The sequence below is a fragment of the Xenopus laevis genome, chromosome 8S (assembly GCF_017654675.1).
Source record: "Xenopus laevis strain J_2021 chromosome 8S, Xenopus_laevis_v10.1, whole genome shotgun sequence".
NCBI lineage: Eukaryota > Metazoa > Chordata > Amphibia > Anura > Pipidae > Xenopus > Xenopus laevis.
Window position 1 is genome coordinate 22,941,014 of NC_054386.1, and position 20,340 is coordinate 22,961,353.

Here is a 20,340-nt window from a genome sequence, read left to right on the forward strand (position 1 = left end):
AGACGTAGACCCTCTCCTCCCTACAAGGTCGGTGATAAAGTCTGGTTGTCTTCCAGGAACATTCGGTTGAAGGTAACATCTCCTAAGTTGGGTCCGAGGTTCGTGGGTCCTTTTTCCATCCTGGAGGTGATCAATCCCGTGGCTGTCAGACTTCAGCTTCCCCCTGAGATGCGAATTCCCAACGTGTTTCATGTCTCCTTGTTGAAACCCGCCACCTCCAACCACTTTTCCGTTGTCCAGCCTCCTCCTCCTACCATCTCTGTGGATGGCCAACAGGAATATGAGGTGGAAAAGATCCTTGACTCCAGCATCTCCAGGGGCTCTCTTCAGTACCTCATCAAGTGGAAGGGCTTTGGCCCTGAAGAATGCTCCTGGGAAGGATGCTCTGATGTCCATGCTCCTCGTCTGGTGAGGGAGTTCCATTCCAAATTTCCCCAGAAGCCAAGTCCTGGTGGTCCGGAGGCCCCCCGTTAGGGGGGGGGGTACTGTAACGATCGCCGCCCGGAGCAGGCCCAGGAGCTCCGGGCGGCGCGTCCATCCTTGCCGGCGTCGCTCCCAAAATGGCGGCGCCCATGGCCGCCACGTGGGTAGCGGCGCCGGGCGATGACGTCAGCGCGCCGACGTTGGCGCAGAGCGTCAATGACGTCGGAATGGCGCCAAATTTGAAAATAAAAACGCCAACTAGACGCCAGAATGGCGCCCAAGTATAGGATTACTTTCCCTAAGCATATCCTGGGTTCCCTGTGTGCCTTATTGCCTTATCCTGTTCCTGCCTTGTATCCTGACCCCTTGCCTGGACTTTGGACTTCGTTGTATTCTGCCTGCCTGTGAACTGTTGCCTGGATCCTGACTATTCTTCGTTTAACCCTTTGGACACCGCGACCTTGTTCCCTCAAGAGGGCTTCCTCCTTGATCCTGACAACCTCCCTGGAGGGAGCTCCCGGCTCCCTGACAGTATTCTCTTGTCACTTTCAAGTCTGGCTGGTGGTGACCTAAATAATAATAATAAAAAGGAGCAAGATTTACTTTCTTCACCTACCATTACTAGATTTTGTAACTAAACTTTGGTTTTGCATAAACACTTTTTTAATGAACAAAAATTATTTTTGTGCTTTAAGTAAAATATATAGTACATCTGATGGGTCTCCTAAAGCCTATTTTAAGAACTGCTCTAAGCACTTCTGAAAGATGTTAAAGGTTGACAAGTGAGCCTATCTGTTACGATTGGTATCTCAAACCCAGAACAAACCCCAAGGTCCCTACTCAGGTGCCACTAGGTCTTAGCATGAGATGACCAGGGAGAGAGTTCTGGGAAGGCAAGGGAACCACTCGTCATACAGGAACTGAGAACAAGGAGCATAGTAGAAATCACTGGCCAGGTCTATACACAAAACATGCAACACAGTACAATAACAGGAGACAAGAGTGTAGTCAGAGTCACAGGCCGGGTCAATACACCAAATGGGCAGCGCAGTACAACAACAGGAGACAGGAGCGTAGTCCCTTTCACAGGCCAAAATACCAAAATCACAGAGATCAGACAGGATCCAAGAGAATGATCAAAGTACAGGCAGAGGTCAAGACAGGCAGCAAACAGACTTGGTCAGGAACAGGCAATATATATTGATAGTGATGGGCGAATCTGTGCTGATGAAAATGTAGCAAAACACATTGAAGTCAATGGGCACCAAAATAATTTAGACGTAAGCAACAATTTTTAGATGCACAATTATTTGGTCCAAATGCATTACAGTCAATGGGCGTCTGAATAATTTTGACATGGGACAATTTTTATGCTCACACCAATTTTTTTTTTTTTGACGTGGTGTATTTTTTGCCAGTGAATTGTTGCCGCAATTTCTATTTGCATGCTGCGAAATGTGAGAATTCACTGCAGTTGTGTGTCTGGCGAATTTATTCAGCCAACACTATTTATTGATAAAAGTTATAGAAAATAGATAATGGAAAGTCTAAATAAAATATTTGACTGGATTTACGGGGATAAACACAGATACACACACACACACACACACACACATACACACACACACACAAACACACACACACACACATACATACATACAGTAAATACATAATACTGTACTAAATATCTGCATTCCATTTATTTTACATCTATGCACATAGCTCCAGACACATACAGAGTAGTGAGCACAGAAGTGATTCTGTCATTGTCAGCTAGGCCATGGAATTTCAACCTATTCATCCCCTGTACTTCTTCGGTAAACCTTGGGGTGATTTATGGATATCATTATAAATCTGTTTGGAAGCAACCTAGGGATGAATAATTGGGGTCACAAAAACACTAAAATCTCCTTAAAGAAAGACAATGCCATGTAATTATAAGTTAATTACCCATCACACTAATGGGAAGAGCAAAATGCCCATGTAAACATTTAAATTATAACAATGTTGTTCAAAATCAAGTCATTTGTTCAGTATTTTACTGTTAACCATTCCCATGGCAGGTTTGTTCTGTTAATAGGAAATTATGCTAAATTGAGTTTTATTATAAAATATGAATGACTCATGCAATTCATGGCCCCATGCAATTCGATGCTACAATTTTAATTAGATAGCTTGAATAATAAATGGCTTATATGTTTATTGAATGACATTTTATTATATTTGATAATGACATTTTTAAATGTTTCATTTGTATATTCAGACATTGCAAACTGAAAAGTAGCAAACATTAGCTATATAATAATCCTATGCATTATTTTACTGGATTTGATCAAAGCAAACAAACGCATTAAAGTGCCGGTAACACAATTAAAATGAGAATTTTTTATTATATTCATTTTAAGCAGAAGTCATGGGCAGGTGTACAGGGCTTTAGTGCAAGCTATACACTATTGGGTGCAATTTTGTAATTCTGCATTAGAATGCATATGTGTCCTTGTGTATTTAAAGTATATCTATGAATCTTTCATTCTTTTTTGCATTACTGAAGATTGGCTCACCTCCACACTGCTCCCCATGCTGCTATGGAGACCTTTATGGTGGGGCAATGAAATTCTACTTTCCTCTATATAGAATTAAAACCCTATTCACTCAACTTTCTTTTTTTCTCTTTTTGTCTAAAAGCATTCCCAGTCTTTATATCAAACTTTCACCCCACACACCCAAATTATGCAACCTTGCTTTTCACAGCTACTCCCTTGACCCTATCTCATCACACCTCTCAACCTTAGTCTCTGGAATTATTTGTTTTAGGGGAAGATGTATTAAGGGTCGAATATCGAGGGTTAATTAACCCTCGATATTCGACTGGCGAATTAAAATCCTTCAACTTCGAATATCGAAGTCGAAGGATTTTGCGCAATTCGTTTGATCGAACGATCGAAGGAATAATCATTCGATCGTTCGATTCGAAGGATTTTAATCCATTGATCGAAGGATTATCCTTCAACCAAAAAAAGATAGCCAAGCCTATGGTGACCTTCCCCATAGGCTAACATTGACTTCGGTAGCTTTTAGGTGGCGAACTAGGGGGTCGAAGTTTTTTCTTAAAGAGTCAGTACTTCGACTATCGAATGGTCGAACAGTCAAAAGATTTTTAGTTCGAATCGTTCGATTGGAAGTCGAAGTCATAGTCGAAGCTCGAAGTAGCCCATTCGATGGTCGAAGTAGCCAAAAACAACACTTCGAAATTCGAAGTATTTTTTCTTCTATTCCTTCACTTGAACTTAGTGAATGGGCCCCTTAGTCTCTCATTTCTATCTAAACCTTTAAATGTTCTGTTTATTGGTGTTCTTCTGTTCATTTAAGATTATCCTCTTCAGTCTATTTCTCAGTTAGAAAAAAAACCATTGGAGAGGTTCTCTCCCAAAAGGCTTATGCATCAGATAGTTGATATATGTAAATTGCCAAGATTAGTAAAGAAAAGACTGCATCAGTGAGATAATGCAGTATTCTCAAGAAGGGTCCAAATATGACTCCTTTATTAGGCCCAGGGCCTAAATGATCAGATTAAGGCCATTTAGATGAGCAAGTGGCTGGGCAAAGACCTTGCCAAATAAGTAGATCCTGTCAAGTGTTTCCAGCTTAAAAGTGCAAATGCCAGAGAATTCCCTGCCAATTAGCTAAACTGAAAATTACTCAGCAACTCCAGTTCACTTGGAATTTCTACTACAGGTATGGGATCCATTATCCGGAAACCCATTATCGAGAAAGCTCAGAATTAAGGAAAGGCTGTCTCACATACTGTAGACTCCATTTTATCCAAATAATACAAATTTTCAAAAATGATTTCTTTTTCTCTGTAATAATAAAACAGTACCATGTACTTTATCCAAACTAACATGTAATTAATCCCTTTTCAAGCCAAAACAGTCTGTTGGGTTTATTTAATGATTTTCTAGTAGTCTAAGGGATTTTAATCCAACGATCGAAGGAATATCCTTCAATCAAAAAAAGTTAACCAAGCCTATGGGGACCTTCCCCATAGGCTAACATTGAGTTGGGTAGCTTTTAGATGGCGAACTAGGGGGTCGAAGTTTTTTCTTAAATAGACAGTACTTCGACTATCGAATGGTCGAACGATTTTTAGTTCGAATAGTTCGATTCAAAGTCGTAGTCGTAGTCGAAGGTCATAGTAGCCCATTCGATGGTCGAAGTAGCCCAAAAAACACTTCGAAATTCGAAGTTTTTTTACTTCGAATCCTTCACTCGAAGTTAATGAATCGTTAGTGAATCGGCCCCCAAAGGTATGAAAATCCAAATTAAGGAAATATCCATTATCTGGAAAACCCCAGGTCTCTAGTAGTCCTCAGCACAGTCAAATATGTTTGAAAAGTCTCGGTGCTTAGCTACCATAAGGAACACCGTCACATCCCCAAATCATACAGAAATGTATTTAGCTTTTCACATGTTCCCCCACATCAACACGTTTTTTTTCCCTCCAATCTAACAATGGTTCAAGAGGAACTGAAATACATTGATGTGGGGAACATGTGAAATGATAAATAAATTCACCAGTAATTATGTTCGTGAGTGCCTCCAATTTCTACAAATATATCTATATATGTTATATTAATGGGTGAATGAAAATCTTCATAGGCATATTCAATTTAATATAGGCATAGTTACAAAACCTTAAAGGAAGTATAGGCATATTAAAAAGAAAAACAAATGTGAAGTATTGTTAAAAAAATATGATTTCATCTTGTGCTACCTGTGGGCAAACAAAATTACCTTCTCCCTGAGTGTCTGTGATCTGTATCCATCAAAATGGCAGCATGGATATGGGCAGACAGCAGGGACCTGGCATACAAACAAATGGTCAGTATAGGCTATAACCAGATGTGTCAGTGCAGTATAATGAATGAATGAGCAAATATGTTATACAAGAGTCAAAGACTCAAACAAGACATATCATTTAATTAACCCTTTATCTTAATATACAGATGAAGCCACTTGGATTTGTGAGTTAAATGCGTCATGACTCAGAGTTAATTGAAGAAACTGTGTTATCAAAAGTTATCTTAACTCATTTAATGCATTTAACCTTTTCATTAGCATACCAAAGCACCATTGTTCACAATGGTGAATGCTTTAATTAGATGGGATGTTATGTCACAGTTTTCTGTGTTAAATGAGATAAATGGGATATCTGTGTTTAGTTATTCTGTGTCAAACAGACAAACCAAAGTGGCTGCATCTGTAGAGCAAAGTAAGACTTTTGATCATTAATTAATTTCAAGTGAGAAAAGTCTTGAAAGTCATTTTATTATATCAATAAAACCAGTGTCAGTTGTAACTGATGAAACAAAAAAAACTGAACAGATCTATGTTAGGTGTGGTATGCGATACCTAATACTACTAACAAAATTATTTCCTGCTTCAGTTTAGGGTAATCTTTGACTCCCTTTCTCTCATTACCTCTATATCGCAATCAAAAACCTTTTCTTTATCCTATGTAAAATTGCCAAAATTATTCTCTCTCTAAAGCCAACTAAAACATTTATCAATGCTCTCATCCTAGATAACTTCAGCTTGCTACTAACTCAGGGAATTTGTGTGTTTAGGTTTGTGTGTGAAGCTAGGATGAAATCTCCTACAACAAATCAATAAAGTAATTCCATATCGTCTGTGTCTGCTTGATATTGTACAGCTCCTGTATTCCTATGGACGTGGGCAAAAAGTAGACTTGCCATGTATCTTGTTTTATTGTCCCAGCAGGAGAGCATAGGGCTGCCTTCTTTTTCAGAAGTTTTTTCAGACGTCTCTAGAAACTGAAGTGAGACACACATTAACAATGGGGTCGAACAATCACTTATTTTGTGGTAACTGGTACAGAATTTGTGGCAAATTTATATGGGAATGTTGATATTTTAAAGGAGAATATAGGATGAAACGCTACCATGCAGCATGCTTTTAAAATAGATTAATACAATTTTCGGCTTTTACTCTACTTTCCGGCGTGCCGAGTTTCATCATATCTTCTACTTTACTAATTTGTTCGGCACAGGACGCTGAGAACTTCCAGCACCCGGACACATGCTGAATGCTGCCGGCCTAATATCACAGGAGCGCGGTGAGTCAGAGCGGTTATATGCTTTTTGAAGTTGTTATTTTAATCTATTGAAGCCAATGTAGACAGTTTTTGACTGACCCATCAGGAAAGCAGAAAAACTCCTGGTGGCCCCAGGTGTCAGCAGCGGGCCCTCATGCTGCTAAACTTTTGGCTATTTCATGGTCATTCCCTATTTCTATGTGAACTATGAGGCTAAATAGAAAAGAGACTAGGGGGTATATTTAATCAAAGAGTGAAGTTAATAGTGAAGTTCCGCCACTAGAGTGAAATTCCACCACTCTCCATTCATTTCTATGGGATTTTTATAGGCGTATTTATCAAAGGGTGAACTTTCACTTCACCCATTGATAAATACGCCTTTCAAAATCCCATAGAAATGAATTGAGAGCTGCGGAATTTCACTCTAGTGGCGGAACTTCACTCTTTGATAAATTTACCCCTAGGAGAATAGTGGTTGAATGAGGCGAGGAAGAATAAAGCACTGTGCCCCTGGTCTAAGTTTTTTGGTTGGTCCCTGGTCTAAGGTTTTTGGGTGGGCTCCTGGTGTCCCAGTCTGACACATTTACTTAGCTCGAGTGAAGGATTAGAATGAAAAATACTTCGAATTTCTAAGGTTTTTTTGGCTACTTCAACCATCGAATTGGCTACTTCGACCTCTGACTACGACTTCGACTTTGAATTAAAAATCGTTCGACTATTCGACCATTCGATAGTCGAAGTACTGTCTCTTTAAAAAAAAAACTTTGACTACCTACTTCGCCACCTAAAAGCTACTGAGCACCAATGTTAGCCTTCCCCATAAGCTTTCCAAGTTCAATTCGAAGGATTTTTCCTTCGATCGTTCGATCAAAGCATTTGCGGTAAATCCTTCGACTTCGATATTCAAAGTCAAAGGATTTTACTTCGAGGGCCAAATATCGAGGGTTAATTAACCCTCGATATTCGACCAAAAGTAAATGTGCCCCTGAATGTAGATACCTTTTAAGATGCAACAAGCTCTTTTGAAATGCACTAAATATATCTAGCTCAATATACAAGTGCTCATTTACAAACATAAGTGCTAAATTGCAGAAGTACTGTTGCCTATAGCAACAAACCACCAATTAACTTGATCACACTTCTAAAAGTTAGAAAATAAAAGCAAATATATGATTGATTTCTCTGAGTAACTGCATTAACTATATCAGCCTTCCAATATCCTGATCTAATTTTCAAGCAAAACCTTTGAAATCAAGGTAAGAAAATGTATTCCAAAGAAGTGTTTATGATATGCTAAGAAATCTTTTGAAATAATAATGAAAATCAAAACATTTCATACAGCCTAGATAGACCAAATTTCATGCTATAAAATTCTATATTCCTGTAATTCTTTTAGCTCCCAAAGCTTTCACTGCTCACATTTAGAACAATCTTTGCATTTTAACTTACTGCCATGCTTAGCTTGTTGCAACAATTAGTAAAATGTAGTTTAATAGTTATTAATAGAGTGGGCAGATAACAATCTACTGTATTCCAAAGCATTACACCAAATAAATCACAAAGATGAGCTAACCACACCATAACATACAACAGAATGTTTGGGAACATAATGCTCGTTTGGGTTACATGTTTATGTTTATATGGTTGCAACATATTCTCCTATTGTTGTTTTCTTCATATGTTGGTGTTTTTCTCTAATATCTTTCTTGTTAGCACAAAAAAATGTTCCCAAAGACGCCTTTGAACATTAGCGACCATGTTTGCGCCATTTTTAACTTCAAAGTTTGCAACCAAATTGCTTTTGCGAACGTTTGCAATGTAGGTAACAACATTTTGCAATCGCAAACCATTTTTTGCGATAAAATATTTGATGAAACTGCAGAGCAGGTGTTAGAGGTTCACAAGAAGAAAACTACATTGCGACAGGTGAATTTTTCTTTGCGAATTTTTCTTTGCAAATTATCTTACATTTCCCCCTTGACTCTAACTTCTTCACATTCTTTATTTGTCACACAAGGCTCTAATAACCACCCTTATGTATTACTAATGAGCTACCCAAAGCTTACTCTTATTCCTTCCCTTAGGGGCCGATTCACTAAGCTCGAGTGAAGGATTCGAATGAAAAATACTTTGAATTTCGAAGTATTTTTTGGGTACTTCGACCATCGAATGGGCTACTTCGACCTTCGACTACGACCTTCGACTTCGATTCGAACGATTCGAACGAAAAATCGTTCGACTATTCGACCATTCGATAGTCGAAGTACTTTCCCTTTAAAAAAAACTTCGACCCCCTACTTCGGCAGCTAAAAGCTACCGAAGTCAATGTTAGCCTATGGGGAAGGTCCCCATAGGCTTGCCTGTGATTTTTTGATCGAAGGTTTTTCCTTCGATCGTTGGATTAAAATCCTTCGAATCGATCGATCGCAGGATTTTCGCAAAATCGTTCGACTTCGATATTCGAAGTCGAACGATTTTAGTTCACAGTCGAATATCGAGGGTTAATTAACCCTCGATATTCGACCCTTGATGAATCGGCCCCTGTGTGTATAGAGGTCACTATCACAAGGGACACACACACACATACTATAATAGATACCCCATTATGCCACATGATACAATGGTTTACTTAAAATTTTTAAATTATAGATATAGTGGATAATGTACCCCCTACTGTAATTTATAAAGATATTATGTTACAGAGGAGTTATGTGACCATGCTTTTATACAGGTCACATAACTCCGAGGTGACTTCTAATATCTTTATATATTTCAGTAGGGGGTACGTTATGCATTATAATCTACATTTTGTGTGAAATGTCGGGAGGGGGGTGGGGGGGTCGGAGGGGTTGGCATCCAATTGTGGTCTCCGGCATCCAAATCGTATGTGCTGCGTCAAATTCGGACGTGATGCGTCAAATTCAGAGGCCAGGGACCCCTGTTATAAACTGTACGTTCTGACGTTTATAAGGATATAATTTACAATCTGGTCCCATAGCGAAATGACCTGACTGTAGATTATGTGATTATAAAATTGAAAAGTGAATGTGACTATGCTCATTGTGTAATTAGGGTGTGTCACACAGAGGTCAGGTGTATTATTGAGAAATTTAAACCTTTTTCCCAGAATTTCAGGATTTTTAATGGTGTGTCTACCTGAACTTTCAGGCTCAAATCTTTTTAGACATATATGGGTAATCCAAATATCTAAAATAAGAGCCAGCGCCAAAGGCACAGGAATATACAAGGAAAAGTATAAAGGGTAATCTTGTTGAGTATGTAACACCCCGTATTGTGCTTATGGAGATAACTACGTACACCACATATGTGTAAATCCCCTTCCAGTTGCAACTCCACCATCAGATAAAAGTAATTTTATGTAATCTTGTTTTTAATTGAGGTGGGTACACACAAATATTCTCTTTTACAGCTTGCACATAAAAATTATTCTTGGGACAAAGCTCAAATTTGTATGTGCAACTGTAAAAGAGAACATTTGTAAGTACCCACCTGTATAAAAACAAGATGACATATAAGGAAAGTTAACCTCACTTTTATCTGCTGGTGGCGTTGGAACTGGAAGGGGATTAATACATATGTGGTGTATGGAGTAATCTCCACAAAGCACAAAACAGGGTGTTACATACTAAACAATATTACCCAATATATGTTTCCTTGTTTGTTCGTGTGCCTTTTGGCGCTGGCTCTTATTTTACATATTGGGTTTCTACTTGAAGGCAAGTGTGAGCCGGACAAGAAGTGTGAACTTATTCAGACCTTTGCTAACACTTTATCCCTCACGCGACCATAGGATAGCAATTGCGAATTTTATAGAATGCAATAGTGCACAGTGTATGTAATAAAACTTCTTAAAGCAGACCCATCACCCAAAACTATTATTCAAAATCTTATTTTATTACATTAGTCAAGCAAAATGAACTTTAGGTAAACTATATAAATATTTGAATCTTGTTTCCTTGAGTCTGGGAATTCATAATTACAGCAAGCAGGCAGGAGCCATTTTGTGGACACTGTTATTAAGATAAGCCTTGTATCATCTCAGAATCTTGTTTGTGCACCAGAATGGGGGACCTGATGTCCATCCCCATGTCCTGGCTACACAATTAAATGGTAAAGAGAATGGGGGAATGTGTGGAGAGCAGTGACATCTAGGAAGTGCTGAATGGAAAGTGAAAGTAATTGTCTGCCCCGCCTCTATGCCTAAGGCATAGAGGAGGGGCATATAATATTTGATTGACAGCTTAGATTTTTAAAAGAGCTTACAATAGCTATGAATACTTTAATTTGAAAAGGACTTTTATTATACAGCTTTTTGTGTTTGGGTGACAGGTCCACTTTAATGAAAAAAAAAAGGTTATGTTTGCTCCAAAAGTTTAAACCACCTTCAAGCAGGTGTTAAAGGTTCGCAATGCACAATTAAGATTTGCAATGCAATAAAAGCCTAATTAAGAATATTACATTGTGACTTGCAGATTTTTATTTGCAAATGTGTTCTCTTTGCAAATGATATTATATTTCCCCCATAGTTGCTGCTTTCTTGTAAAGGGGAATGCAAGTAGCAACATGACTTTCAGAGTATTTAAGTGAGTTTAGCCTTGAAGTTCATACCTGTTAGGTTACCTTCACTTCTATCTACAATTTGGGTATGTGTGCATATATACTGTGTGATGCCAAATCCTTGTCCTCAGTGTAACAGTAAACCTATTGTATTTGTTGCAGACTCACATTTATATATCTAAGCATGACTCCATGCCATAAAGAACTGTTTTACTAGCAGCACTAATATAAAACATTGACAAACATCTTAAGGGCACAATGATGTATTTAGGCATTGACAAGGTCATTTAATGAAAAAACACTGTAGGTGGTATGCTGTTCTTTTTCCTGATGCCTCAGAGCTATCATTTCAATTCTGTGCCACATATGCTCCACTGGGAGATGTTATTTATGTTATGTACCTCAATGGACTAAGAAAATTAAATAATGGAAGTAGTTGTGATAAAGAAAGATCAAATGACCAAACAGACAAAAACAGCCTGAGGTCAGAAATATCTCTTGGACAGCAGAGGGATGTACAATCAATTGCTGTAAAGGGGAAAGACAAATAGAGACTACAATGATGCCATTCAACAGCCTTCTGTAGAATTATACATCTTTAGCAAGATTTTGGCATTTTGTTAATACTCTGATCATGTTTATATACTTTAACTATGAGGGAATTCAGTCAAAAAGCCTTGTGTGTTTATCAAAGCTAAACTTTATTTTGATAATGTTTTCATGCGGTATAATTTTCCCTGACTAGGAAGAAGGTTTCACGATTTTTTGTAGCAGCAAGCATCTAAGGCAGTGTTTCCTCAACCAGTGGCTTGTGAGCAACATATTGCTCCCCAACCCCTTGGATGTTGCTCACAGTGGCTTCAAAGCAGGTGCTTATTTTTCAATTCCTGGGTGGAAGGCAAACTTTAGTTGACTAAAAAAGGATGTACTGCCAAACTGAGCCTCCTGTAGTCTGCCAATCCACATATGAGCTATCAAATGGCCAATCAAAGCCCATATCTTGAACCCTCTTGAACTATGTTCACTCTTATGTTGCTCTCCAACTATTTTTACGTTTGAATGTGGCTCATGGGTAAAAAAGATTTAATATGAAGACTATTATTTAAATACATTTGTGCTGTTGTTAGACTATCCTGATTTATCCAGACTACTAGATTATGAAATATGTTATGCAGCCACTTAAGGTCTTTGCCAGGACTACAGCACTGTAAGTCAAGACTAGTGATGGGCGAACTTGTCCCATTTTATTTCGCCATGAATTACGTACATTTCCAGCAAAATGGGCAAAAAAAATAGCAAAATGCGGATTTTGATGCCAACGACAATTCGCTGGCATCAAAATGGGCAGTGGCATAAAAGTTGACATTGGCGTCAAAATGGGCGCCGACGTCAAAGTTGACGCTGGCTCCCATTAAAGTCAATGGGCGTCTGTTAATCATCGACGGCGTCTAAATTGACGTGGGTGGTGGATTTTCGCAGGTGAATTTTCACAAATTTGCGTAATTTTTTGCCCAAAACGCTGAAATTCACCGCAAATTCGTGCCTGCCGAATAAATTCGCCCATCACTAGCCAAAACTTATTTGGAACCCATTTCTCAAGAAGAGTGATGTTATAGTTCAGCTGAATAAGAACAGTCTTATGCCATAGACTGTCTGATTAATGGTTAAATCCATTAATGTGTAGCTATTACACATGTTCTGCAGGGCATAAGATTAGACTTGGTTCCCCTTTGACTTTACACAAAAGGCAGAGTTGTATGCAGACTGGCTTTTCCTTCCTGTCTGTTGGACAATAAATCTTTAGCTTCTTCCTTACAGATCAAACTCTGATTTCTCTACAGATCTCCGAGAAGTGACTTCCGAGAATTTTCTGCACTGATTTAAATTACATTAGTTGTCTACAGATGGCTGACCTGGGATTAATATGTCTGAATCTCATGTAAAAGAGGTAGGTTTTAATAGGTCAGGCACCATTGATTTTAAGCATAAGAACGCCATCTGTTCAGAAATGCCAAGCATCCATCCTGTGCCATATACTGAAAGGAGGCTAAAACTGCTGCAAAGGTTGGAGATAACCATTTGATTACACAAATTATTAAAAATAAACTAATTTTCCAAAAACTCAACATTACAGTTGTTTTTAAGCATGGATACAAACCATATTCTTATTTTGTGTTCCTAGCTTAACATCAGAAATGTAAACATCCCAGCAGCTATGGTTTACTATAAACTATTTTGTGCAGCTTAGGGCGACAAAGCAGTCTTTTTTTCTTAAACCATCTCAAAAATATGTTGCATAGTTAAATCGGGTTGAAAAAAGACAATGACCATCAAGTCCAACCCCTCCAAATGAAACCCAGCATCCATACACACATACCCTCACATAAATTACAGTATATACCCATACCTATACTAACTATAGAATCTAGTATCACAATAGCCTTTGATATTATGTCTCTCTGGGGAAATCATCCAAACCATTCTTAAAAGCATTAACAGAATCAGCCATCACAACATCACCCGGCAGTGCATTCCACAATGTCACTGTCCTCACTGTGAAGAACCACCTACGTTGCTTCAAAAGAAAGTTATTTTCCTCTAGTTTGAAGGGGTGGCCTCTGGTGTGGTGATCCTCTTTTTGGGTAAAAAGGTCCCCTGCTATTTGTCTTGACAATCTACCCTCATAATTTAAGACTTCCATCCCTCTAACCAGTTTGGTTGCCTGTCTCTGCACTTTCTCCAGCTTATTCATATTTCTCTTAAGAACTGGAGCCCAAAACTGTACTGCATACTCCAGGTGAGGCCTTACCAGGGACCTATAAAGAGGCATAATTATGTTTTCATTCCTTTTTTATGCAAGACAGAACTTTATTTGCTTTAGTGGCCAAAGAATGACACTGCCCCGAATTAGACAACTTGTTATCTACAAAAACTCTAGATCCTTCTCAGTTAAGGAAACTCCCAACACACTGCCATTTAGTGTATAACTAGCATTTATATTATTTTTGCCAAAGTGCATAACCTTGCATTTATCAACATTGAACCTCATTTTCCAGTTTGCTGCCCAGTTTTCCAACAAAGTCAAATCACTCTGCAAAGTGGCAGCATCCTGCATGGAACTTATAGTTCTGCACAATTTAGTATCTTCAGCAGAAATTATTGTATTGTATTGAAATTATTGTATTGTAACAGTACTTTCAATGCCCACCTCCAGGTCATTAATAAACAAGTTCAAAAGCAAGGGACCTAGTACAGAGCCCTGTGGTACTCCACTAACAACACTGGTCCATTTACCACCACTCGTTGTAGTCTATCTTTTAGCCAGTTCTCTATCCAGATGCAAATACAGTTGTTGAAAAAGACTTTCTGGCTTCATGCATTAGCAAGAGCATAATGTAAAAATTAATATTTCAGGCATTTTATAAAATCTTTCCAAAGAGATACCCTCTCTGACAATTAAACAATTTTGCTTGGCACTTGCAAAACAATTTTATAACTTTTATTGTAGACCTTGGCAATGACTCTCCTTTAAATTGAGACCAATAGCTGCAATAAAATAGCAAACTTTTGTTTTTCTGCAAACTCTGACTTTATTTAAAGTTATCTTCTGGACATAGGTATTCAGTTGTTGAGTAGAGATCTTCAACAGGGATGAACAAACTTTTTTGGCTGGTGCTAGAATTTGGCCATGCATTTAGGGTCACCAAAAAGCTCAGAAAAAAAGTAATTATTGAGTTTTTCCAGGTATTTTGTTGAAAAGAAAAAGCTTTGTTTTTAGCACCAGAAAAAAAGCAGACACCTTTCCATTAACTCCAATGGATTGATGCCATTCTGTGAATTTTTCTAAGGTCTTGCAAATCAAAATGATACAGAAAATAGACAAGACTCAGGTTGAGTCCTGATTGAAAAGATACAATAGTTCAAGCTGATCTGTTAGAAATAATACACAATATTGCACAGGTCAACATTTGGGGTTGGAGGTCTCCACAGTTAACAATATTGCATAGGTTAGCATTTGGGGCTAGAGGTCTCTTCTGAACCTGACTAAAAGAAAGCTTCAAGAATGATTTAGTAACTTCACCTTGGATCATGAATGGGTGCCAGGAATTTGGATTATTGCTTTGTTATCGGGACCCTGAATGTCATGGTTGTGGGGCTCCTAGATGTCTGTTAAACTGATGCAGAACTAGTTATCTCTGTAAACATGGAATATAAAAAGTAAATTTTTTTGAATTCTACTACAGGTATGGGATCCGTTATAGAGAAACCCATTATCCAGAAAGCTCCGAATTACAGAAAGGCTCCCATAGACTCCGTTACAATAAAAAAATCCAGATTTTTAAAATTGATAGGCATGCACAGAATCCAGGATTCGGTTCGGGATTCAGGCAAGATTCGGCCTCGTTCAGCAGGGTTCGGATTCGACTGAATCCTTGTGCCTGCCTGAAGCGAATCCGAATCCTAATTTGCATATGCAAATTGTGGGGAGGGCGAGATTTCACGTGACTTTTTGTTACAAAACAAGGAAGTAAACCAATTGTTTTTTCACTTTTTCCTTTCCCACACCTAATTTGCATATGCAAATTAGGATTCGGATTTGTTTCGGTATTTGGCTGAATCTTCCAAGATGGATTCGGGGATTCGGCCGAATCAACAATATTGGATCCGGTGCATCCCTAAAAATTTATATCCTTTTTCTCTGTAATAACAAACAGTACCTTGTACTTGATCCAAACTAAGATATAATTAATCCTTATTGTAAGCAAAACAAGCCTATTGGGTTTATTTAACATTTTCATGATTTTCTAGGAGACTTTATCCAAATTACAGAAAGATCCATTATCCGGAAAACCCCAGATCCCGAGCATTCTGGATAACAGGTCCCATACCTGTATTACTTTTTGTAAGTGTAAGTTATTGCACACTAGCAGTACAAGAGAACTCTAACTTTATTATTGATCCTTCATATTTGTATTAATATTTTTATCAATGTTAATTAATAAAGGCTCGCTTCTTTATTACAGGGCAGTACATTTGTGATGTATATGATAGCATATCAAATGAATATTTAATTATCTGTGTTTCTCTTGGGTCACATATTTTGTGCCTGTACAAAGTTCAATGTAGACTATTACACATTCCATCATGCAATGATCACTGATGATAGATGGCGTATAACAATTACTTTCAACATGCTTCTAATCTTTTAGACCTTTTCACATATAGTCAATGAGACTCAGCCCTACCTTTGTACTTAAATCTAATACAAGTCATTCTTTAATCACAGCATCGGGCCAGGATGAACATCAGACATCTGGGAAAGATCATTCCAAGTGCTGTATTTCTTTTCTAAATTAATCTGCTGAGGGTTTTAATAAATTTGGCTTTCATGGAGCTGCCTGTTCACATTCCATAGAGAACAGCATGTAATTTGTAAATAGAATTTTAAAAAAGATACATTCACACTTTGATATATTTTTTTTCTCTTTAAAAAGTATATAATATTTCCTTTAAGAATATGAGATACTTGCTCATTTTAATTTCAAAAGCTGACACTTGCACCATGGTTTTGGGGATAAAAGATCATGTTTCCTTGTCTTTCTGTTCTCTATTGTAACTGTTTTGTTTCCCCCCAAATATTTATCTAGGATGTCAATTTATAAATTTGATTGTATTGCTAATAAAAGGGTGGCATTATGCTAACATGTGCCTTTGTTACTTTTAACTAAAAATGTAAATTTTTAGCAATGACTGATGAGGGGTACTTACTGGAGGTATGGTTACAAAAGAGCATGTGTGAAATAAAAAGGGGCAGAAATTTAGAAGCATAGATCTTCATTATCTAGGCTCCACCTGTCCTGATGTAGACATTGATCTCTGGGGTAATTTGTGACTTTTTAAAAAATTTTAAAAATAATTTGCTTTTATTCTGCCTGTATTTAAACTTTTTTTAATCTTATATATAGGTCTTATCTGGTAATCAACTTTAATGTTGCAGTGCTTGTTTTCTTAAGGGGCTCTTGGCTTTGGGTGAAGGTCAATAACTGTGAGATTTAAAGAAAAGGTGATTTAAATACTCTTGAAAAGCAACATTTAGGGCCATTTAAAGTCGGAGTGAACACTTATTTGCAGTGTTGTATATTCTTGGAATATTCTAAAAGGGTGGCAGAAGTTTTCATTTGTCTGTAACCCTGGCTTAAGCTGGCCATAACTATTAGATTAACCCAATATGCCCACTAATGGCTGGGCGATATCGGGTCAATCTGAACGTTTGGCCCTAGGGGCACAGATGGGTCACAGGACCACATCCACTAGCAGATGCAGCCCTGGATTGAACAAAAACGATATCTGCATGATTTTTGGCCTGAAATCGATCGGGGGACCCCGTCGGGAGGCGCCCACACAATGGCAGATAAGCTGCCGAATCGGTCTAAAGGCAGCTTTAATCTGGCTGTGTATGGCCACCTTTAGTCAAATGTTAGACCCAGATGGTAGCTTGAACAAAAATGGTATCTTAAACAAAATCTCTTATGTCAGTAAGTCCTAAAATTGCCACCAGAATACAGCAGCTAAGTGTGATGTTAGGGGGGTTATTTATCAAAGTCCGAATTTATCTCAATATTTTCTGGAAAAAAAACTCCGACCAAATCCGCACAGGATTAATAAATAAAAACACTTTCCCGGAAATTTTGTTTGCTGGAAAAAATCTGAAAAAAAAAACGTGAAAAATCCCATTTTCACAATTTTTTCTTTCTTCACCCAAAAACTCGGAATTTTTCCCGACAACTCCGAAAACTTTGGGGTATTGCCTAAAACCCAGTGCAACAGGAAGGGAGAATAGGAGCGTGGTCAAAGATAGGCCGAGTCGATACCAAATCAGGATGTGCAGTACAAAATCAAGAGGCAGGAGCGTAGTCGAGGTCACGGGCTAGGTCGGTAGGATCCAATAGAATGGTCGAGGTACAGGCAGGATACGGGGCGGTCAGCAGACAAGGCTTGGTCAGGAACTGGTCAGAACACTTAGAAATTGCACCAGGAACTATGAGAATACACCTACGTTGGGCATTGAGACAGTAGACACCGGCTCTTTAAATATTTGAATTTCATGCCTATGTGCGATGACATCATCCGCTGCCTGTGTCAAACCCAGAAGTGCCGATGCACACACGTCATTTGGAAACAGCGCGCAAAGGGGAAGGACATGGTGGGCGTCCATGTCGCACCACCGCTAGATCACCAGGGATTCTCACACTATGTTGCCAGTGCAGCCTGAACTATGTGCTAGAGAACGGTGATACCTACTGCAGAGGGACTGATAAATTATTATGTCACTTAGCATATCTTTAAATTTGTCTCTGAAAATAATCTGCATTGTGCAATAAAGTAGAGTAGACCTATTGAAAATCTAGAAAGGAAAATGAAAAACTTAACGTCTGTGAATTTTATATTTCTGAAGGCACTTAAAATAATGGTACTAATCCTTGACATTGAGATGAAAGCACAGAAAATAAATTGAAAGATGTACATTTTCGAAAGAAAAGGGTAAAAAGGGCAATCTAAAATATGACAATTAGGTATTTACAGTGCTTAAAAATGTCCTCTTTAATCCATACATATTTACTTGTAATGCACATCTCTTTGTTGAGTTGAAGATGCCCTTACTTGCCTTGCTCAGTAAATGTTTATCATATCATCTTTAAAAATCTGTTTTTATACACGTCTACTAATTGCTAAGTAACTGTTGCCATATATTCAGTTTTTACATTTTAATCTCTCAGTCATTCTTCACAGTTGTGCAGCTGTGTAAACTGTGGTTTCTAGATAGGATCTTGGACCATTGTAGTCTGACGTAAACATTAGAAAGACAGGTAGGATTTCAGGCATAAATAATATTCACTTGCCTATGCAAGTACCAAAACTGAGTTATTAATCCTATTTCTTCTCCTAAAATATGGATAATTACTATTCCCACAAAAGAAATTGTACTCTGCACATTGCTTCCAAAGCAGTGATGCAACTACCAGGGGAGTAGGGGGTATGATGTGACTGCACTCAAGCCCACCCCCCCCAGTAGGGGCCCTGGGTGCAGTTTTATTGGTCCCAGGAACTCGTTATCCAGAATTGAATTACCTGAAGGCCACCTCCCATAGAGTCCATTTTGAATAATTGAATTTAATCATTTTAATAATGACATAATTTAATTTCCATTTGAACAATAAAATGATATAATCAGAATTAATGCATATTAATATTGGTGGCAAAACAATCCTATTGACAGTGACACCTTATCCAGAAAATCCAGGTCCCATGCATTCTGGATAACAGATCCCATAACTGTACTAAAATCAAATAGAACAAATTGTAAAGATCATTAGAAATCCTGACAATCACTGAATTAATGCCAAAGCATATTTTCATATACATCTGTGACTTAATCAATTAACATAAATTTAACATCAAATAGTTTGACTGCATTATTAAATTATTATTTACTTCATTGTTTTATTTGATTAACAAGATATTTATAAAAATGAAATATGATGTGTGATTTCCTTAATACAGTTTAATCATTTGATAGAGCATTACACTCATTACAGGTTTTTGCAGAAAACAGTTTGATGAGAATCTTCTAATGTTAATTGTGGCCAGTGTTCTAAGGAGGAATATCAACAATCCAGTTATGAATGCAGCCGGAGTCAACAGAGAGCATTTTAATAGCTTTAGAAACCTTCTCATGTTCTAATTCATTTGCAAGTTTAAAATTAAAAGCTTTAAACTTCAATCAGCTATTCATCTAACATGCCTTTGTTACTGCAATTCAAGTAAAGCATATCAGATGAATTGCTAGTTTGTGATTCATAATTGGAGGCAAAATGTCATATAAGATTCTCCCCTTTTCAGAAACTCATTAAAAGCCATTATTACAGTTGCTGGAGCACAATATAAAAGATGCTTTTTGCTCAGTAATGTAGGTGCTGCTCACCATACAGTTGACCATTATAGCTGAGATATTTTTATAGTTTTAAAGTATTAACAGTTTCCAGTCATTATCAACTAGGCACGTACAGTAGCTATAATTGTTAACATCGATAGTATTTATTATGCACTGATCTAATTTCTCTTGTTTTCTACTTGATAATTCGCTGTCGAAAAGGGGTTGTTCACTTGTTAGCATGATGTCGAGAGTGATATTCTGAGACAAATTGCAATTGGTGTTTTTTTAT

General features: G+C 37.8%; 1 long non-coding RNA gene across 1 annotated transcript; it reads left to right on the top strand.

The window, feature by feature from the left end:
• The first annotated feature begins 6,490 nt into the window (after positions 1 to 6,490).
• On the top strand, positions 6,491 to 17,043 carry LOC108700633. The gene is made up of 3 exons (XR_001933000.2): positions 6,491 to 6,559; positions 12,958 to 13,064; positions 16,404 to 17,043. It is a non-coding gene; the product is annotated as an uncharacterized LOC108700633 (long non-coding RNA).
• Positions 17,044 to 20,340: the final 3,297 nt, after the last annotated feature.